The sequence below is a fragment of the Pseudophryne corroboree genome, chromosome 2, assembly GCF_028390025.1.
Source record: "Pseudophryne corroboree isolate aPseCor3 chromosome 2, aPseCor3.hap2, whole genome shotgun sequence".
NCBI classification, from domain to species: Eukaryota; Metazoa; Chordata; class Amphibia; order Anura; family Myobatrachidae; genus Pseudophryne; species Pseudophryne corroboree.
This window is the reverse complement of record NC_086445.1, coordinates 665,057,415-665,080,406: the sequence shown is the minus strand read 5'-3', so window position 1 is coordinate 665,080,406 and position 22,992 is coordinate 665,057,415.

Here is a 22,992-nt window from a genome sequence, read left to right as displayed (position 1 = left end):
CCTCCGTGCCTCAAAGCACCTCCGTGCCTCCGAGCACTTCTGCGCCTCCAAGCACTTCCGTGCCTCCAAGCACCTCCGTGCCTCCAAGCGCCTCCGTGCCTCCAAGCACCTCAGTACCTCCAAGCACTTCTGCGCCTACAAGCACATCAGTGCCTCCAAGCACCTCAGTGCCTCCAAGCACCCAGTGCTCACAAGCGTAGTTGGTGCCTCCAGCATCCGGTACTTTTTTATTTATTCCTCAGCACCTTTTCAAGTTCTGTCTTTCAGGAGACCTCCAGCATCCACACGTGCCTCCTGTCTGCCGACCAAATCCTGCATGAGGAAAACCTATATTCGGCCATCTCTGCTGCGGTCCAGTTGCGGTTCCTCTTCCCGGTCACCGGAAGAAACCCAGAGTCCACAATACTCCCAAACCAGGTAAATGATAGTATACTCAGGCCACATGGACCCGGGGGAGCGGAACACGGACTCAAGTGCCATCCAGAATTTGGCTTCCCGCGTGCAAAGTCAGGAAGCAGCACAGGGCCAAGTGATGCAGTACCTCCAGGAGTTGTCCGGTCGTTTGGATCAGATTCAAGCATCCTTAGCTTCTGTAATTCCGGCCCCAGTTCCCGTAGCCGCACCAGTTGCCGCTTCCAGCAATGTTCAACCATCGGCTGGTATCAGTCCGCGCCTTCAACTCCCTACTCCTTCCCGTTATAATGGGAATCCAAAAAATTGTCGAGGTTTATTAAACCAATGCGAAGTTCACTTTGAGCTACTCGCACATAATTTTCCCACAGACCGGTCCAAGGTGGCATATATTATTTCTTTGCTTGAAGGATCTGCATTGGATTGGGTGTCTCCACTATGGGTACGATCTGATTCATTGGTTTCCAATTACTCTGAGTTCATTACGTCTTTCTGAAGAATTTTCGACGAGCCCGGCAGGATGACCACGGCCTCTTCCGACTTGCTACGCATCCGTCAGGGCTCCCGATCCGTGGGCCAGTACGTGGTTCATTTTCAGACCATTGCTTCTGAACTTCGCTGGAATAATGACGCCCTGAGAGCTGCTTTCTGGAACGGTCTTTCTGATCGCCTGAAGGATGAGTTGGTCACTAGGGAACTCCCGGATTCGTTGGAGGAATTGACTTCTCTCTGCGTTAAAGTGGATCTCTGGATGCAGGAACGTGGAGGTGAACGTAGTCAATCGGAGCGTTCCAGGTTCCGGCTTCCTCCCTCTAGGCAAGCGGTGGTACCAAGTCCGGAGAACCCATGCAGATTAACCGGTCCCGATTGTCTCCAGAAGAACGACAGCGTCGTCGTGAGGGCAAACTCTGTCTGTACTGCGGGGCCGCAGATCACTTCATCAAGTTCTGCAAGTCCCGTCCGGGAAAACGGGCAGGCCTAGCTTGTTCCGGAGGAATCAAGTTGGGGGTCACGACTAAATCTTCTCCGACTTTGGATTGTTTGCTTCCAGTGTCTTTAATCATCAAGTCCGTCTCCAAGTCTTGTGAAGCCCTGTTGGATTCCGGAGCTGCGGGGAACTTTATTTCTTCTTCCTGTGTCCAAAGCATGGATTTAAAGTTACGGCCTATCGAGCGGCCTATTTCTTTGACGGCTATCAATGGTACTAGAATATCCAAGGGTCTCATAACGTGGCGCACGGAACCAGTTAAACTGCAGGTCGGAGCTCTACATCTAGAATGCCTGGAATTCTTGGTGATTCCGGAAATGCATCATGATCTGGTCCTCGGAATGCCTTGGCTCAAAATTCATAATCCCCACATTGACTGGAAGTCTTCTCAAATTCTGTCTTGGAGTTCTTTTTGTCACGCTAACTGTCTCACTCCCGTTTGTCCGCTCCGTGTCTCTTCTAAGTCGGATGAAGAGCATATTCCGGAGGCGTATCAAGGGTTCAAGGATGTGTTCTCGGAACAGGCGGCTGACCAGTTGCCACCTCATAGGCCTTGGGACTGCCCCATTGATCTTATCCCAGGGAAGATGCCGCTCCGTGGCCGCACATATCCTTTGTCACTTCCTGAGACTCAAGCTATGTCGGACTATATTAAGTCCAATCTGCTCAAGGGATTCATTCGCCCCTCTACCTCCCCTGCTGGAGCGGGCTTCTTTTTCGTGAAGAAGAAGGACAGGGGGTTGAGACCATGTATCGACTACCACGGCTTAAACAATATCACCATCAAGAATAAATACACCTTGCCACTAATCACAGAGTTATTTGATAGGGTTCGTGGCGCCTGCGTTTTCTCCAAGCTCGATTTGAGGGGAGCCTATAATCTTATACGCATCCGAGAAGGGGATGAATGGAAGACCGCTTTCAATACCCGGGATGGGCATTACGAATACCTGGTGATGCCGTTTGGCCTTAGTAATGCTCCTGCCGTCTTCCAGGGATTCGTCAACGAAATCTTCCGAGACATATTATATCGAAGTGTTGTGGTATATTTAGACGACATACTGATTTTTTCCAAAGATCTTGTTGAACACAGGACTCAGGTCAAAGAGGTGCTCCACCGTTTACGAAAGAATCGTCTCTATGCTAAGTTCTCCAAATGTACCTTCGAAGTAACATCAATTCCGTTCCTCGGTTATATCATCTCGGGGACGGAGCTTCGCATGGATCCGGAGAAGCTCTCTGCCATTCGTGACTGGACTCAGCCCCTCTCTTTGAAAGCAATACAATGATTCCTGGGCTTTGCGAATTACTACAGGAAATTCATTAGGGGTTTCTCTACTATAGTTGCACCCATTACCGCCTTGACCAGAAAGGGCTCCAACCCGGGTTTGTGGTCTCCCGAAGCCATGGAAGCTTTCACCTACTTGAAACCAGCTTTTATGTCAGCCCCGGTTCTTCAACAACCAAATTTCGAAGAACCTTTTTTCTTGGAAGTTGATGCGTCCTCGGTTGGAGTCGGAGCCGTTCTCTCCCAGTATTCCTCAGATAAGAAACTGCATCAGTGTGGCTTCCACTCTTGAAAGTTCTCTCCGGCCGAACGGAATTATACTATTGGTGATCAAGAACTCTTGGCAATAAAATCCGCTTTGGAGGAGTGGAAGTATCTTTTGGAAGGGGCCAAACATGTGATTACTATTTACACCGATCACAAAAATTTGTTGTACATTAAAACCGCACAGTGTCTGAGTCCTCGTCAAGCTAGATGGGCGCTTTTCTTTACTCGATTTTCTTTTATTATCAAGTACCGGGCCGGGACTTTCAATACTAAAGCTGATGTGCTCTCTCATTCACAAACTCCCACAGATGAAGAGGATTCATTTGAACGGAGTTTAATTCTGAATCCAATTTCTGTTTCCGCTGCTTCCACTACTCCGGGTCCTCCTCTGGGAGAATGTCCATACCAACTAAATTCCGGCCGAAAATACTGCAGTGGGCCCATATCGCCAAGTTCTCCGGTCATCCCGGCGTCCAGAAGATGCTCAAGTTTCTGCAAAGATCTTACTGGTGGGACATCATGAGGAAGGATGTACAGGATTACGTTAATTCTTGTCCACAGTGTACGCAGCATAAATCTCCTCGTCTACCTCCTGCCGCTGCCGGGTTGCTTCGTCCTCTGCCCATTCCTATGAAACCCTGGACTCATATTTCCATGGACTTTGTTACAGAGTTGCCCTGTTCCAAGGGTTACAATACCATCTGGGTGATTGTTGACCGTTTTTCAAAGATGGCGCACTTTGTTCCATTAACAGGTCTGCCGACAGCTCCCAAATTGGCTTTATTGTTCATCCGGGAACACTTTTGGTTGCATGGTTTACCTCAAGAAATAGTCTCTGATCGAGGGGTACAGTTCAAGCAAAGGTTTTGGAGAGCCCTCTGCTCAGCCTTACAAATTACACTTAAATTTTCGTCTGCCTATCATCCCCAAATGAATGGACAAACGGAACGAGTAAACCAAGATCTAGAGACTTTCCTCCGCCTTTATCTCTCCCCTTCACAGGACAACTGGGTGGAGTTGTTACCTTGGGTGGAGTTTGCCCATAACCATTCATTTCATTCTTCCACTGGCGAGTCTCCGTTCTTCATCAACTATGGGTTCCACCCACGAGTACCAGAATTACCAAGTCTTCAGACGGAAGAGGTTCCAGCTGTAACGTCCACTCTACTACACTTCAGACAAATTTGGAGTAAGATTCATGCTAGTCTTAAAAAGGTTTCCGTCCGATACAAGTTCTTCACAGATAAGAAATGGTGAGCTGCTCCTCAATACAAGGTTGGTGATAGGGTATGGCTTTCCACACGCAATCTCCGGTTAAAGGTGCCCACTATGAAGTTTGCTCCAAGATTCATCGGTCCTTATCCTGTGCTACAAGTCCTGAATCCTGTGGTCTGTAAGTTGGGTTTACCTTCTCACCTACGTATACCAAATGCCTTCCATGTTTATCTTCTTCGTCCTCTCGTCCTTAATCGTTTTCATTTGAAGACCTCTAGCCCCACCTCAGTGGAGACTGAAACCGGAACAGACTTCGAGATCAAAACTATTCTGGACTCTCGTTACCTTCACAAGAATCTGCAATATCTGGTGGAATGGAAAGGGTATGGTCCTGAGGAGAGAAGTTGGATAAAGGCTTCTGAGGTCTCGGCTCCTCGACTAATCCGGATTTTCCATTCTAGACACCCTACGAAACCAGGAAAGTGTCCAGGGGCCACTCCTAGAGGAGGGGGTACTGTCATGCCGCCGCCGTGGCCACCGTACTTGCCTCTCCGGGGGCGCTGGGTCTCCGGGCGGCCGTCCTCACTGGCGGTCTCCGGCTCCCGGCACTCCGTCCGGCGCACGTAGTGTGGACGTCGCGGGAGCGCCCGGCATTCACTGAGGGTGCGGGTGACGTCATCAAGCGCTTCCCCAATCAGACGCTGGCGGGAAGTTCAAATTCAGATGCCGGGCAGAGCTCTGGCGCCTGAGTATCATCTTTACTGCTATTGAAGTTGTGATCTCCAGAGCTCCCGTATCCCTGTGGTTTCCAACCCTTTCAGATGAACCTCCGTGCCTCCAAGTACCTCCGTACCTCCAAGCACCTCCGTGTCTCCAAGCACTTCCGTGCCTCCAAGCAACTCCGTGCCTCCAAGCACCTCTGTGCCTCCGAGCACTTCAGCGCCTCCAAGCACCTCCGTGCCTCCAAGCACCTCCAAGCACCTCTGTGCCTCCAAGCACCTCTGTGCCTCCGAGCACTTCAGCGCCTCCAAGCACCTCTGTGCCTCCAAGCACCTCTGTGTCTCCAAGCACCTCCGTGACTCCAAGCACTTCCGTGCCTCCAAGCACCTCCGTGCCTCCAAGCACCTCTGTGCCTCCGAGCACTTCAGCGCCTCCAAGCACCTCCGTGCCTCCAAGCACCTCCATGTCTCCAAGCACCTCCGTGCCTCCAAGCACCTCAGTGCCTCCAAGCACTTCTGTGACTACAAGCACCTCAGTGCCTCCAAGCACCCAGTGCTCACAAGCGTAGGTGGTGCCTCCAGCATCCGGTACTTTTTTATTTATTCCTCAGCACCTTTTCAAGTTCTGTCTTTCAGTAGACCTCCAGCATCCACACGTGCCTCCTGTCTGCCGACCAAATCCTGCATGAGGAAAACCTATATTCGGCCATCTCTGCTGTGGTCCAGTTGCGGTTCCTCTTCCCGGTCACCGGAAGAAACCCCGAGTCCACAATACTCCCAAACCAGGTCAGTGATACCGTGATATTGCTGTATAATTCCTGTGACATTGCTGTATAATTATCAGAATACTGGCGTATAATTCCTGTGATACTGCCATATAATTCCCGTGATACTGGCGTATAATTCCTGGGACATTGCCATATAATTCTCGGAATACTGGCGTATAATTCCTATGATATTGCTGTATAATTCCTGTGATATTGCCATATAATTCTCGGAATACTGGCGTATAAATCCTGTGACATTGCCGTATAATTCTTGGAATACTGTTGTATAATTCCAGTGACACTGCCGTATAATTCTCGGAATACTGGCGCATAATTCCTATGATAGTGCCGTATAATTCCTGTGATATTGCCGTATAATTCTCGGAATACTGTTGTATAATTCCTGTGATACTGCCATATAATTCCCGGAATATTGGCGTATAATTCCTGTGATATGGCCATATAATTCCCGTGATACTGGCGTATAATTCCTGTGACATTGCCGTATAATTCCTGTGATATTGCCGTATAATTCTCGGAATACTGTTGTATAATTCCTGTGATACTGCCATATAATTCCCGGAATATTGGCGTATAATTCCTGTGATACGGCCATATAATTCCCGTGATACTGGCGTATAATTCCTGTGACATTGCCGTATAATTCCTGTGATATTGCCGTATAATTCTCGGAATACTGTTGTATAATTCCTGTGATACTGCCATATAATTCCCGGAATATTGGCGTATAATTCCTGTGATACGGCCATATAATTCCCGTGAGACTGCTGTATAATTCCTGTGACATTGCCGTATAATTCTCGGAATACTGGCGTATAATTCCTGTGATACTGCCATATAATTCCCGTGATACTGGCGTATAATTCTTGTGATACTGGCGTATAATTCCTGTGATATTGCTGTATAATTCTCGGGATACTGGCGTATAGTTCCTATGATATTGCTGTATAATTCCTGTGATATTGCTTTATAATTCTCGGAATACTGCCATATAATTCCAGTTATCCTGCTGTATAATTCCATATAAATCCATATAATTCCATATAAATACAGTCCAGTGGTGGTGCCATAAATGTTTAGTGGTTCTGTCCTGTGCTGTATATTATATACTCCAAATAAAGGGGTTATTAATATTTAATCCAAATAATTTTTACAGGGTTTGCCCTGTGAAGTGTAGGGGTACGCTCTCCTGTGCCGCATATTGGTGGTCATTCCAAGTTGTTCGCTCGCTGACATTTTTTGCAGAGTTGCGATCAGGCTAAAAACTGGCAGTTTTGCGCATGCATATGGGCCGCAGGGTGCACGTGCTCAGTAATGTTCCACAAAACTATGCAATTTTACACACAGCCGAGCAACGCTTTTCAGTCGCTCTGCTGATCGGTGAGTGATTGACAGGAAGTGGGTGTTTCTGGGTGGTAACTGAGCGTTTTCCGGGAGTATACTAAAAAACACAGGCGTGCCAGGCAAAAACGCAGGAGTGGCTGGGGAAACGGGGGACTGGCTGGCCGAACGCAGGGCGTGTTTGTGACATCAAACCAGGAACTAAACTGACTGCAGTGATCGCAAGATAGGAGTAGGTCTGGAGCTACTCAGAAACGGCATGACATTTTTTAGTAGCAATTCTGCTACTCTTTCGTTCGCACTTCTGCTAAGCTAAGATACATTCCCAGAGGGCGGCGGCTTAGCGTGTGCACTGCTGCTAAAAGCAGCTTGCGAGCGATCAATTTGGAATGAGGGCCATTGTGTTATATAACTCCAGAAAAATAATGGAGAACAAAAATTTTGAGGATAAAATAGGGAAAGATAAAGAAGAACCACTTCCTCCTAGTGCTGAAGCTGCTGCCACTAGCCATGACATAGATGATGAAATGCCATCAACGTCATCTGCCAAGGCCGATGCCCATTGTGATAGTAGAGGCCATGTAAAATCCAAAAAGCCAAAGTTCAGTAAAAAGAACCAAAAAAAGAAATTTAAATGGTCTGAGGAGAAACGTAAACTTGCCAATATGCCATTTATGACACGGAGTGGCAAGGAACGGCTGAGGCCCTGGCCTATGTTCATGGCTAGTGGTTCAGCTTCACATGATGATGGAAGCCCTCATAACTGAGGCCTAGATACTTATGTTGGTGTTAGACGTGCTTCCGGTATCCGCCATTAGTGCAGTGGGATTTAGACAATTGATGGCGGTATTGTGTTCCCGGTAACACATCCCATCTAGATTCCACTTCACTAGGCAGGCGATAGCGAGATTCTACCATTTAATTCCAGTGATTTGGACGTATAATTATAGTGATTTTGCCAATTAATTTCAGTGATTTATAATTATTATTAATTACAGTGATCTTGCCAATTAATTCCAGTGATTTATAATTATTAATTACAGTGATATTGCCATTTAATTACAGTGATTTGGACGTATAATTACAGTGATTTTGCCAATTAATTTCAGTGTTTTATAATTATTAATTACAGTGATCTTGCCAATTAATTCCAGTGACTTGGACATATAATTCCAATTGGAATTGTTTGTGTCGCTTGGCTTAGTCATACAGCTACCTCATTGCACCTCTTCGACATCTTTGCATGAGGCGCTGTTTGGGGCCTAGGTTTTGAAAAGTGCCAACCTGTGTGACACTGTCGTATGAGTCCAGGGGTATTGTATTAGTCCTGGGGTACTGCCGTATAAGTCCACCAATTGCAGATTTTTTTAAAGTGACTGGAGCGTGCTGGAGATGCTGTCAGTGGACCGAACTATTGCGGCCCACTCTCGACATTCAGCCACTGCGTGACGCTACTAGATGGGCCAGGTGGTTGTGTCGCTTAGCTTAGGCCTACAGCAACCTCGGTGCAGCTTTTTTTCTTCTTTGCATCCTGTGCTGTTAGGGGCCTTTTTTTGATATCTGCCCTCCTGTCTGCCACTGCAGTGCCACGCCTAGATGGGCCAATTGTTTGTGTCGCTTGGCTTAATCATACAACTACCTCATTGTAATTCTTTTTCTTCTTTGCATGATGTGCTGTTTGGAGCCTTTTTTTTTTAAATATCTGCCCTCCTGTCTGCCACTGCAGTGCCACACCTAGATGGGCCAATTGTTTGTGTCGCTTGGCTTAGTCATACAACTACCTATTGCAATTCTTTTTCTTCTTTGCATGATGTGCTGTTTGGGGCCTTTTTGTTATATCTGCCCTCCTGTCTGACACTGCAGTGCCACTCCTAGATGGGCCAGGTGTTTGTGTTGTCCACTTGTGTCGCTTAGCTTAGTCATCCAGCAACCTCGGTGCAACCTTTTGGCCTAAAAACAATATTGTGAGGTGTGAGGTGTTCATAATAGACTGGAAATGAGTGTAAATAATTGTTATTAAGGTTAATAATACCGTAGGAGCAAAATTACCCACACATTCTGTGATTTTAGCAGTTTTTATGTTTTTTTCAAAAATCATCCAGATCCAAAACCAAAACCAAAACCCGAAAGGGTGGTTTTGTCAAAACCAAGCCAAAACCAAAACACAAAAGTGTAATTAGAACCAAAACCAAAACACAAAACACGAAAAGTGCCCGCCGCACATCTCTACTTACAACTACAGATGTGCGGCTGGCACTTTTCGTGTTTTGGTTTTGGTTCTAATTCCACTTTCGTGTTTTGGTTTTGCAGTGTCAGAGTAGCTCCAGACCTACTCAGCGCTAGCGATCACTTCAGACTATTCAGTTCCTGTTTTGACGTCACGAACACGCCCTGCGTTCGGCCAGCCAAACCTGCGTTTCCACAACCACGCCTGCGTTTTTATGTGGCACGCCTGCGTTTTTCCACACTCTCCCTGAAAACAGTCAGTTGACACCCAGAAATGCCCACTTCCTGTCAATCACTCTGCGGCAAGCAGTGCAACTGAAAAGCATCGCTAGACCCTGTGTGAAACTACATCGTTCGTTGTAATAGTACGACGCGTGTGCGCAAATCCGGCGCATACGCATGCGCAGAAGTGCCTTTTTTTGCCTGATCGCTGCGCTGCGACCAAAATCTGCTAGCGAACAACTCGGAATGACCCCCATTATTTTTAGGCCAAAAGGTTGCACAAAGGTTGCTGGATGACTAAGCTAAGCGACACAAGTGGACAACACAAACACCTGGTCCATCTAGGAGTGTCACTGCAGTGTCAGACAGGAGGGCACAAAAAAGCCCCAAACAGCACATGATGCAAAGAAGAAAAATAGGTGCACCGAGGTTGCTGTATGACTAAGCGAAGCGACACAAGTGTGCGGAACAAACACCTGGCCCATCTAGGAGTGGCACTGCAGTGTTAGACAGGGTTGCACTTTTCAAAAACTGGGCCCCATACAGCACCTCATGCAATGAGGTAGCTGTATGACTAAGCCAAGCGACACAAACAATTGGCCCATCTAGGAGTGGCACTGCAGTGGCAGACAGGAGGGCAGTTATAAAGAAAAGGCCCCAAACAGCACCTCATGCAAAGATGTAGAAGAGGTGCAATGAGATAGCTGTATGACTAAGCCAAGCAACACAAACAATTCTCACTGGAATTATACAGCAATGTCACTGGAATTATACGGCAATATCACTGGAAATATATGGCAGTACCACTGGACATATACGGCAGTATCACTGGAATTATATGGCAGTACCACTGGACATATACGGAAGTGACAGGATGGCACTTTAAAAAAATAGTCCCCAAACAGCACATGATGAAAAGAAGAAAAAGAGGTGCAAGATGGAATTGTCCTTGGGCCCTCCCACCCACCCTTATGTTATATAAACAGTATAAGCATACTTAAACAAACCAATCATTTCAGCGACAGGATCTGCCACACGACTGTGGCTGAAATGACTGGTTTGTTTGGGCCCCCCACCAAAAAAGAAGCAATCAATTTCTCCTTGCACAAGCTGGCTCTACAGAGGCAAGATGTCGACCTCATCCTCCAATTCCTCACCCCTTTCACTGTTTACATCCCCCTCCTCACAGAGTAATAATTCGTCCCCACTGGAATCCACCATCACAGGTCCTTGTGTACTTTCTGGAGACAATTGCTGGTCAAGGTCATCCTGGAGGAATTTATAATTAATTTTGATGAACATCATCTTCTCCACATTTTGTGGAAGTAACCTCCTACGCCGATCGCTGACAAGGTTACCGGCTGCACTAAACACTCTTTCAGAGTACACAGTGGAGGGGGGGGGGGGGGCAACTTAGGTAAAATAAAGCAAGTTTGTGCAAGGGCATCCACATTGCCTCTTTTTCCTGCCTGTATACATACAGACTGTCTGACATGCCTACTTGGATGCTGTCACTCATATAATCCTCCACCATTCTTTCAATGGTGACAGAATCATATGCAGTGACAGTAGACATGTCAGTAATCGTTGGCAGTCCGGACCAGATGTCAGCTTTCGCTCCTGACTGCCCTGCATCACCACCAGCGAGTGGGCTAGGATATCTTATCCTTTTCCTTGCAGCCCGATTGGTGGGAGAAATTGAAGGAGGAGCTGTTGACGGTTCACATTCTGCTTGAGTTGACCATTTACTCACCAGCAGGTCTTTGCACCTCTGCACACTTGTGTCTGCCGGAAAGAGAGATACAACGTAGGCTTTAAACCTAGTATCGAGCACGGTGGCCAAAATGTAGTGCTCTGATTTCAACAGATTGAGCACTCTTGAATCCTGGCAAAGCGAATGAAGGGCTCCATCCACAAGTCCCACATACTTAGCAGAATTGCTTCGTCTTAGCTCCTCTTTTAATTTCTCCATCTGCTTCTGCAAAAGTCTGATGAGGGGAATGACCTGACTCAAGCTGGCAGTGTCTGAACTGACTTCACGTGTGGCAAGTTCGAAGGGTTGGAGAACCTTGCACAAGACGGAAATCATTCTCCACTGCACTTCAGTCAGGTACATTCCCCCTCCTTTTCCTATATTGTAGGCTTTAATAGCCTTTTGCTGCTCGTCCATCCTCTGAAGCATATAGAATGTTGAATTCCACCTCGTTATCACCTCTTACGTCAGTTGATGGCAGGGCAGGTTCAGGCGTGTTTGCTGGTGCTCCAGTCTTCGGCACGCAGTGGCAGAATGTTGAAGGTGGCCTGCAATTTTTTGGGCCACCGACAGCAACTCCTGCACAGCCCTGTAATTTTTTAAAAATTTCTGCACCACCAAATTAATTGTACAGTATGTGCAAAACATGGGATGTGTGGAATTTGCCCAGTTGTAATGCATGCACAATATTGGTGGCGTTGTCCGATATCACAAATCCCCAGGAGAGTCTAAGTGGGTTAAACCAATGCGCGATGATGTCCCTCAGTTTTCGTAAGTTGTTGTCAGCTGTGTGCCTCTTACAGAAAGCGGTGATGCACAGCGTAGCCTGCTTAGAAACGAGTTTGGATTTGCGAGATGCTGCTACTGGTGCCGCTGCTGCTGTTGTTGGTGCGGGAGGCAATACATCTACCCAGTGGGCTGTCACAGTCATATAGTCCTTAGTCTGCCCTGTTCCACTTGTCCACATGTCTGTGGTTAAGTGGACACTGGATACAACTGCATTTTTTAGGACACTTGCGACACTTTTTCTGACGTCTCGGTACATTCTCGGTATCACCTGCCTAGTGAAGTGGAACCTAGATGGGATTTGGTATCGATGACACAAGGGTAGTCATTCCGTGTTGATCGCTAGCTGCTTTCAGTCGCTGTGCAGCAATGAGGCAAAAAAAGGCACGTCTGCGCATGCGTATGCGGCGCAATGCGCACGGGCAACGTACTAATGCAACGAACGATGTAGTTTCACACAGGGTCTAGCAAAGCTTTTCAGTCGCACTGCTGGCTTCAGAGTGATTGACATGAAGTGGGCGTTTCTGGGTGTCAACTGACCGTTTTCAGGGAGTGTTCAGAAAAATGCAGGCGTGGCAGGAAAACCACAGGCGTGGCTGGGCGAACGCAGGGTGTGTTTGTGATGTAAAAACAGGAACTGAACAGTCTGAAGTGATCGCAAGCGCTGAGTAGGTTTTAAGCTACTCTAAAACTGCACAAAAAAACTTTGTAGCTGCTCTGCGATCCTTTCGTTCGCACTTCTGCTAAGCTAAAATACACTCCCAGTGGGAGGCAGCATAGCGTTTGCACGGCTGCTAAAAACGGTTAGCTAGCGAACAACTCGGAATGACCACCAATACCTCAGTCAATTGTCTAAATCTCACTGCACTAATGGCGGATACCGAACGCACGTCTAACACCAACGTAAGTGTCAAGGCCTCAGTTATCCGCTTTGCAAAAAGATGACTGCTGTCATATTTTATCTTCCTCACAAAGGACTGTTGGACAGTCAATTGCTTAGTTGAAGTAGTACAAGTGGTCTTCCGACTTCCCCTTTGGGATGACGATCGACTCCCAGCTGCAACAACAGCAGTGGTGGAAGCAACAGCAGCAGTAGGCGTACCACTCAAGGATCCTCCCGAGGAATCCCGGTTAGCAGAGGACTCGTCAGTCTTGCCAGGGACATGGCCTGCAGGACTACTGACGGTCATGGCTGAGGAGGAAGTTGACGTTGAGGGAGTTGGTGGTGTGGCTTGCAGGATCTTGGGTAAAGAGGAAGAAGGGATTTAGGTGTCAGTGGACTGCTTACGCTCTTACACAAAGTTTTACAACTTGACACTGACTTCTGATGAATGCGCAGCAGGTGACGTATAAGGGAGGATGTTTCTAGGTGGTTAACATCCTTATCCCTACTTATTACAGATTGACAAAGGCAACACACGGCTTGACACCTGTTGTCCGGATTTGTGGAGAAATAATTCCACACCGAAGAGGAGGCTCTTTTGGTATTTTGCCCAGGCATCACAATGGGCTTCTTCATCCCACAGACAACAGGTGTCTCCCCCGGTGCCTCATTTAAACAATCCACATCACAATCAGAATAATCATCGTCAACTTCCTCCTCAGCGCCAGCAACACCTATATCCTCATCCTGGTGTACTTCAACAGTGACATCTTCAATTTGAATATCAGAAACTGGACTGTGGGTGCTCCTTCCAGCACTTGCAGAAGGCGTGCAAATGGTGGAAGGAGCCACCTCTTTCCATCCAAAGTTGGGTAGGTCATGCATCGCAACCGCCGACACACTTGGACTCTCTTTGGGGATTTGTGATACCATCTTAGAGTTCACAGTTCTTTTCTGTGATTTTTCCAGCTTAACTCTTTTCATTTTTCTAGTGGGAGGATGAGGGCTTCCATCTTCATGTGAAGCTGAACCACTAGTCATGAACATAGGCCAGGGCCTTACCCATTCCTTGCCACTCTGAGTCGTAAATGGCATATTGGCAAGTTTACGTTTCTCCTCAGACCATTTAAATTTCTTTTTTTGGGTCTTCTTACTGAACTTTGGCCTTTTGGATTTTACATGCCCTCTACTATCACATTGGGCAACGGCCTTGGCAGATGACGTTGATGGCATTTCATCGTCTATGTCATGAGTAGCGGCAACAGCTTCTGTATCACGGGAATTATACGGCAATATCACAGGAATTATACGTCAGTATCATAGGAATTATACGTCAGTATCACAGGAATTATATGGCAATATCACTGGAATTATACGGCAATATTACGGGAATTATACGGCAATATCACTGGTATTATACGTCAGTAACACTGGATATATGGCAGCAGAGGACACCACCACTGTGACTGGTCACTGGATTGATGCTGCACAAGAGAGACACTACCCCTGGTCTGATGCAAGACAAAACAGCAAAACTGCAAGGGACTTATACAGCAGCACTGGGGACATATAGCAGCAGTGGACACCAACACTGTGACTGGCTGGACTGATGCTGCATAAGACACTGACTACACTGGACAGAGCAGCACAAGACAGCACTAGAATCGCCACCCCACTTTTCCGCCCACACAGACACTGAGGACGGAGACACGTCCTCTCACTACACTCTCCGAGATTGGAGTGAAAATGGCTGCGACGCGCAGCTCCCTATATGGTATCTAAACCCTGCGAGAATCCGACAGCGGGATGATGACATTTTGCCTCGTTCTGGTTTCCGAGTCAGGCGGGAAAACTCAGGCCTGACTTGCATCCGGACTCCGGTAGGGTGGTTCGGTAGGGTTTGGGTCTCAGGGATTCGAACCCGCTCATCTCTACTTACAACATGTACTATCCACAACTAGTAACTAATTCAGGCTCCTTAAAGAGACTTGTGGCAACAACCATTCCAGATAAAAAAAAACCCACTATGATGTGATTGTAGCCATTGTTTTAATAACATCTTTAGAGCAGACAAGTCGTCAAAGGAGGTTGTAAATAAAATGTTCATTGGGAGGTAAATGTGTGATACTTTACTCTCTCACAAGGGCCCTATGTTGATCAGGCCTTGCGGTCACTGGGAGCTTTGCCAGTTCACACATGTGGTATGCATTATCCACAGTGGCTTAAGAGGGATTCTGTTCCTGCCACTCACCTATCTGCCCGCATGATACAGGGTACGGCAAGGAGGTTTTTACAGCTGCAATGAATTAGGGAGATGGGGGAGAAAGAGACAAAAAGACAACATTGATCTAGAGATGGAAAGGAGGCCACAGTGTGGATGTAATGGAGAAAATATGTGTAGGAGAGGGAGAAGACTCTATTTGTGTTTGTTTGCTCCTGCCCACACACAAGCTCACAGCAGGGGCTAAAGGCTCTGGGGCCCATATAATATCCATCATAGTAAGCAACTGGGCTGCATGTCACACAAGGAATGTTAGAGAACGCTACCAGTAAGATACAGCAACACCATATTTAATACACTAAAAAAAAATATTGAAATGAACAACAAATATGTTTGCTAAGCGCTAATAATGTTTGCAACAAATTTAAAATAAAAAAAATAAATGAAGCCTTACTGTGGTATGATCTAGTGTCTGGAACAAACTAAGGATGGATACCCATTTGCTAAAATATTTTTCATACTGCTGACAAACTATATATTGGCTGGAACATCGACTTTTGTACAGCCAATATGTTTGTGATCAATGTCATTCACAAACATATCAGGTCGACTCTCCAGCATTGCCAATGCAGACATAGAAAGCATATATATCGGTACATCTGCCTGTGTGTACTGCGTCCCAGCCACCAAACTATATATTGGTCGCATAATACACTGAATATAACGTCACAAGTAGGTTGGCATATTCAAATGGATCTGCTGACAAGACATATCAGGTGGACAATTGGTAAGTATCATTTGTGCATAAACTTTACCAATCGTTAGATTGGTCCGTGTGTACCCAGCCTAAACTTGCAGTGTGTCAGAAATATACAAGGACTGACATTACATCGCTCTAATATGTTCACACATTTATACTAGGGTTGTTTTAGCGGTTTGGGTTAGGGGTGAGGGAATTAGTGTTAGTTTGGGGGATGGGGCCAGGTGTCGCTTTTATGGCTTTACCAATGTTGCATTGCCATTCTTAGAGCACAGTGGATGCCCTGGGAGGTTGGAGCAGCATCGCCAGGCCCCTACCCAAACTTTATTTTGTGTTTGGCAGTGCCTGATCCACTTCACAGCGTTCAGACATTTGACATTGGGACAAAATAATCTGCAAGTTCCACCCATTTTGGTTAAAATATTGCTCCTTTCAGGGTGTGTAAATTGGGGCAGGTGGGAGATATGCTATTCTGTCCCTGATACAAAATGTCATACAAATATTTTCCTGTATGGCTGCTGCTAAATGCCTGTGCTACAGTGGTGCAAGTAGAAATATTTTCTTAGTGGTACTGAGTGATGTAAAATGGGCATGCTCATGTGTTGCGAGGGGGTGTGACCACATGCTGCTAGTGGGAGTGGCTACATTACACTAGGGCGTGGCCACATGACAGCCCCTTTTTTGGGGGAGAATCTGGAGGCAAGGCTAAAAATATATAGTAATACCTCCAGTATAATAGAAATATATAATGCTACCTCTAGTATAAAAGAAATTTATAGTAAAATAATGCCCCAAATTAATAGCAATATATAGTAATGCCTCCATTATAACAGGAAAATACAGCCACTGTCGCACTCCCAGTAACCCTGACAAAGTGGGAGGAGCTGTCATGCTGCCAAGCACCATGGTCTTGTTGCTTTGTGGCACATTATAATTGTGGTAATGGCAAAGTGTGTGGCAGGGGGTACTGCGTACCCACTGCCAAATTCTTAAGGGTACTCCGTACCCGAGCGTACCTGCACCTGCATACTTGCATCCCTGCTGTGCTATGACATCATTATGCTCCTCTGATTACCGATAGCACACTAGGTCCCCACTAGTGCAGGACGCAAACTCTTGGTGGTGTTTGAGCATAGTGTTAGCGATACTGATAGTTTGATTAGTTTTTTTTTTATATGTTACTTAAGTTTTAGTAGTTAGCCTTTTAGCATTTATGCGTAGTATTATAAGTGGAGAGAGGAGTGAGGAAGTCTTCGGGTACAACCATGGGCTGCTTCCCATTTGACATATGCTGGCCTTTCTGCTGGAATAAGGTAAGAGCGCTGTTATTTTTATGTGTACTTTGTTTGGATAATTAGGTTTTTTCATGGATTTCATAAAGGACTGGGCTCACCTGAAAATTGCCATGTCAGGGCATAGAAGGCAGTTTTATCCCAATTTAGTAGGTGTAAATGTCAGGAGGTGCCTCAACCCAATCTGACTAAGCTAAGGATCCAGCGCCAAGAGGAGCTTTCTGCTGCTGCAGTGGTGGCCAGGCTGAATAATAAACCAAGGGGGGTGGTGGGGGGTGGAGGAGAGACCGTAGCAGTCTCCGGGCCCGAGCCCAGCACATAGTGTAAGTCCAGTGCAGGCCTGGGGAATTAATGGCTGATAATCACTCCAGGTGCCCTTTGCACATTATACAGACGATGAGGAAGCGTAGCTTGTAGTTCACAATTTGTGCTTGACTGGGTGCAGGGGGCCCCTGGAGGCAGCCCAGGGCCCATAGCCGCTGCCCCCTTTGCAACCATGGTAGTAACGTCACTGGTTGGGAACCTTGTCAGCGATCGGCATAGGAGGCTACTTCCTAAAAATGTATAAAGATGATGCTCTTAAAAATTACACAAAGAAGACCTTTCCCTCCAATTAGTGTACATCAATTACAGAGACTTCTGTAAAGGTGGATTCCAGTGGGGATGAGCTAATATTGTGTGATGATGATGATAATGCTGATGAGGGTGAGGATGAGGATGGGAATTACATTTTGTAACTGTAGAGGTGATTAACAACACTGGTCCCAATTAAGACCTGATCATTCCTCTGTGAATTTGCGATCACATAGCCTCCACCCAAACAGAGTGAATACCCATCCTGTGCAAGTCTGCGTACGCCGTGCAAGAAGCAAAGCATGTGCTGGTCAGCTGCAAATCCGTTCACAACTCACTCACCATCAAATTTTTGTTACAGTCTGTGGAGTCTGTGCATAGCCCAGGGCCTTCTCCTACAGTGCGATAGCAACAGACTGTTCGGGACCGGAGCTGATGTCACACACCCTCACTGAAAAGGCCAGTTACCACCCCAAAATGTCTGCTTCCTGTCAACCAACTTGCGTATGCCTAGCGATCAAAAAAGACACAGGATTCTTTCACAGTTTGGCCTTGCACATGCACATTATAATCCGTACGCATGTACAGTTGATCGATAATTGGCTGCCTTGCGAAATTGCACAACAACGATCAAGTCTGAATCAGGCCCACTGTTAGCTGCTTTAGCCCATTGGTATCTTGTTTTGTGGTTCCCAAACAATCAAAGCACTTCACCCACAAAAGTGGCCATCCCTGAAGTGCTTGGTTTGTAAGTGGGATGGCCAATGTCAATTCCATCTTGTATCACTTTTGTTACGGTCTTTATTGCATATGACAGTCTTTATTACATAGACAAAAATTTTTATTGGTTATTGCTGTAACACAATACAAATTTCCAACACATTTTTAAACAAAAATAACTGCTGTGTGTTTGTGCCACTGCTTTGTTGCTTGGTTTAGCCAACCAGCCTATGGCCAGTATGGGTGAACAATATTTTGAGCTGTGAGGTGGTCAAAATTGACTGTAAATGACTGTAAATTAATGCTATTGAGGTTAATTATACTGTAGGAATAAAAACTTCCCCAAATTATGTTTTTAGCAATTAAAAAAAAAAAAATCCAAAACCAAAACCAAAACACGTTAAGGGTCGCTTTTCCAAAACCGGAAAACTAAACCAAAACAATGAGTGTTTGAAACAGTTTGCAGATTTCCACACAGTGCCATAACAGGTCACTATGGGCCAACACCCTTAATCTCAGCGCATCTGACAACATGAGTCCGGGATCAAAGACCAAAAGGCATTTCCATCACTTCTCTGAGCAACCGGTAAACCTCTAAGTCAGCCAGCCATGCCACCCTATCAGCCTTGTAACCTAGGTGATGGCATCAATCACACTACCCTTGTTATGGCCCTATTTGATAGCAGGATTAATGTTTTTGTTATGCGATTATGCTCACTTTCCTCTTCTCATATCTATGTGGTATGCTTATGTGAGGATCCCTGGTGATGTTCCTGTCAGCTATATGGAAACAAGTTAAGTATGTGTGTAATGAACCCCGCATTGTTTGTGATGTTGTGCTTTGTATTATGTATACCAGTCATCAGTATGTTGCTGTTCTGTACATTAAAGCCACCTTCATTTTTTTCTGCTCTACACCAGCACATTGTGCTCTGAATAGATATTGCTTTAAGCAAATGTAGCTACTATTTATCACTATATATATTTATTTTCCTCCCAAAATTATTGTTACGGTCATATACAGTATTACTAAAATAAAATATGTGTAAATATGAACATGTCAATATATATCACATTTAAGTCCATTTTTAAAGGTACCATTTATATGTTATCCATGTCCAGCTTCTGTGTCACAGCATGGCTCATCTGGGCATGTGTGATGTGACATGTGGTTGTGACAAGGGTGATCAAAACCAAGCCATCTGGTTTGTATAAAAAAATTAAAATCCCCAAAATGGTATGTTATACAACCAATTCTGCTTCTACAATATTTGAATAAAGACCGGGAACTCTTATGGTGCATACAAACGGTGTGATTTCAGCATATGGCCGATATCGCCTAGAGACTGCCCATAGGAATGAGCCTCTACCCAATTTCGACACTGCCTGCACAGTATACTTTTTCTTACGATGCCGATCACGTGGGAGTGTGCATCAGCATCGCAAGAGCATACACATTGTGCGATCTGCACTACCTTTTCTTAAGATTTGGGCTATATAGTCAAAATCGTAAGGACAAATTATACCGTGTGTACGGGGCTTTAATTTGTCCTCAGTTGCTACTTGACTTATCCCAAAATACAATCACAGTCTAAATCAGGGCTGGCCAAACCGGTCCTCGAGATCTACCAACGGTTCACATTTTCCAGACCACCTAGCTGGTGCGCAGGTGTAGTCATTACTAATTAAGATGTGCAGCATTCATTCCTAACTGACAATTATACAGATCTCCGGGAGGCCTGGAAAACATGAACAGTTGGTAGATCTCGAGGACCGGTTTGGCCAGCCCTGGTCTAAATGAATCAGAAGCCAAACTTTTTGCCTTAAACATTGCATTATAGAAAAGGGTTATATGACATCTAAATTATTTAAGAACACAAGTACCACACATTATTAACTGGAGTTTAATATTACAAAAAAGGTCAGAATGCTTTAAAAATAACAATGGTGATAAACTGTCAAAAATAAAATGTAAACACAACACAGTTTTCTTAAAATAATAGGAATAAAACAGAAACAGAGAACACACTCACAAGCTGGTCATGTAATCTGCTGCCTGTAGAAAGGCTAGATGGTGTAATTTTCTCAGTAGCAGATTGTACCAAAAAATTGACAATTAGTAACATAGGGGGTTATTCAGAGTTGGTCGCGGATATTGCTATTTTAGTAAAACCTGCAATCACTAGACTTGCATCCTGGGGGTCTCCCAGCACAGGGCAAGGATACCCAGCATGTGTGGTGCCGCCCTGTAATATGATCGCAATTCAATTGTGATCACATTGCAAAAACCTCAAATAGATGTTGACCCCTGCCTGTGCAGCATAGCACCACCGCCATGTTTCCAATCACAGGAAATGCAGGTGATGTCATCGGCTGGCCAACCATTTGGAGCCATTAGCTGGCCCCAAACACGTCTGCGTTTCCTGGTGTACTACACCCCAACACCACGTTGCCGCCCCTGGATGCCCGTCGCCTATCAGTCATGATGCGAATGCATCCTTCCAGGATGCGATTGTATCACGATAGCCTGTGCACTGCGGGCGTGGTGTGTGTGCAGACAGCCAAAAATTCAGCTGTTTGCGATTTTCTCCCATCTGCAACAGGGTCTGAATAAGGCCCATAGATTTATTACATTTAAGAGACGTATGTCCACTTATCCTGGAGTAATGTTTATACATTGGTTAGATCACAGAGGGGTAAAATAAGTGTTTCAATGAAAGTGAGAGAGGGGTGCCAGGATTTACAACGATTCACATGAGCATCAATTGATCTTGTAAAAAGATAAATTGTGAATCTGATCTGAAATACTGTATAAAGCAGCAAAGGACATTGCAGAATTGAAAAGACACTTTAGAAATGTGATGGCCAGAGAGATACTTAGAACGGCTTGTGATCGGGATGTTATGTTTATAGGCTTGTGCTAGTGAGTAGTAGTTCTCACATGGAGAAATTTGCCTTGGTTTGAAGAAAACTGGAGCCAGCAGCCACGGTTCGTATAAATGGCAGCCAGGGGTCCCTCATATTCTGGCTTAAGTAATCGATATTACCATGTGATGTCCTGTTGATGCCAGGGAAGGGGCATGTGAGATCTCCAAGGCCGATGCAGAGGTGATTGAAGGGTACTGTTCTGTGCCAGCAATTGCCTATTTTCATTGGTTACAAATATTTACAGAAGTCTTCTCAAATATAGACTATAGAAGTATTGTTTTAACGTGTTTTTCCTACAGAAAATGCATTATGCACTTTGAGTTGTTACAGCTATTATCATTTGTATTGCCTGCATCTCAGGATTATGCACAGACTAGTCATCTGTGACACTCAACTAAGTGACTTACAGCAGTTGAGGGATGTAATGCGATCTGAGATCGCTGGAGGTGCGGGTTGCTGGCCGATCTCGGACGTTTTTATAAAGGGATAATTGTTGAGATGTGCCCTATATTGCAGGGCACATCAGGGCAGCTGGCGGGGAAGGAGCTGTGTCTCCAGGAAGACACAGTAGCAGACAGCGCTGGAGCGGTGTGTTTGTCCCCAGCGCTGCGGCGGGTGCCCGGTGCTTGGATCCTCTGTTGGTTCCACGGCGCCGCTGGCCAGGATGGGCCAGTGGAAGAAAAGTGAAGGCGTGGACTGGACCGGAGAGGTTACCAGGGGTGGAAAGCAAAATATCTGATGAAGCTCTTCCCTGGCGCCTCTCCCACTGGGACAGGTAGGCCCTCTGTGAGGGCACCTGTCACCTCCCCACTAGACCATCAAGGATTGGGCATTAGGCCTGTGGGGGACAGGCAGGCCATCGGCCTGTGGCGCAATGTAGGCGGGCAGTAGGCCCGTGAGCAAGTTCAGGCAATAGGCCTATGGGGACAGTTAGAGGGCATTAGGCCCTAGTTCAAAGTGTAGCCCATGAGGGAATAAGATGACCCTGGGCATTCGGCCCAGGTCACCCATCTGGCCCGTATGTAGGTGGGCGCTAGGCCCGTGGGTGATGTCAGTCCCCTGGCCTGTGCACAGTTAGCAGGCGTTAGGCCTAGTTAATAAGTGCCCCCCCAGGTGAATAAGGGTGGTACTGGGCGCTAGGCCCAGGCCACTCCAATGTGCCCAAAGTAGGCAGGCCCAAAGACTTGAGCCCTGTAACGTTCTGGGCAGTAGGCCCAATTAAGCAGCAAGTGGAAGTGGGCATGTTGTGCGGCGCCCACTCCCCAGTAACCTAAAGTAAGTTTTCCCCTGTGTGGAGGAGCGGTCCAGCTCCACCCACGTAGTCATAACAGTTAGCAGATAGGCATTTAAACCATACTTGCCTACCTGACCCTCTCCATGAGGGAGAAAATGCTCTGTTCCTGGACTTTCCTGGTAATGTATGATTGCCATCACCTGTGGTGAAACACCTTTCTTATCAATTAACTAGCTCACCACAGGTGATGGCAATCATACATTACCAGGAAAGTCCAGAAACAGAGCATTTTCTCCCTCATGGAGAGGGTCAGGTAGGCAAGTATGATTTAAAGGGACAGCACCATTGTATACTCTTGTACTGTGATATTGTGATTA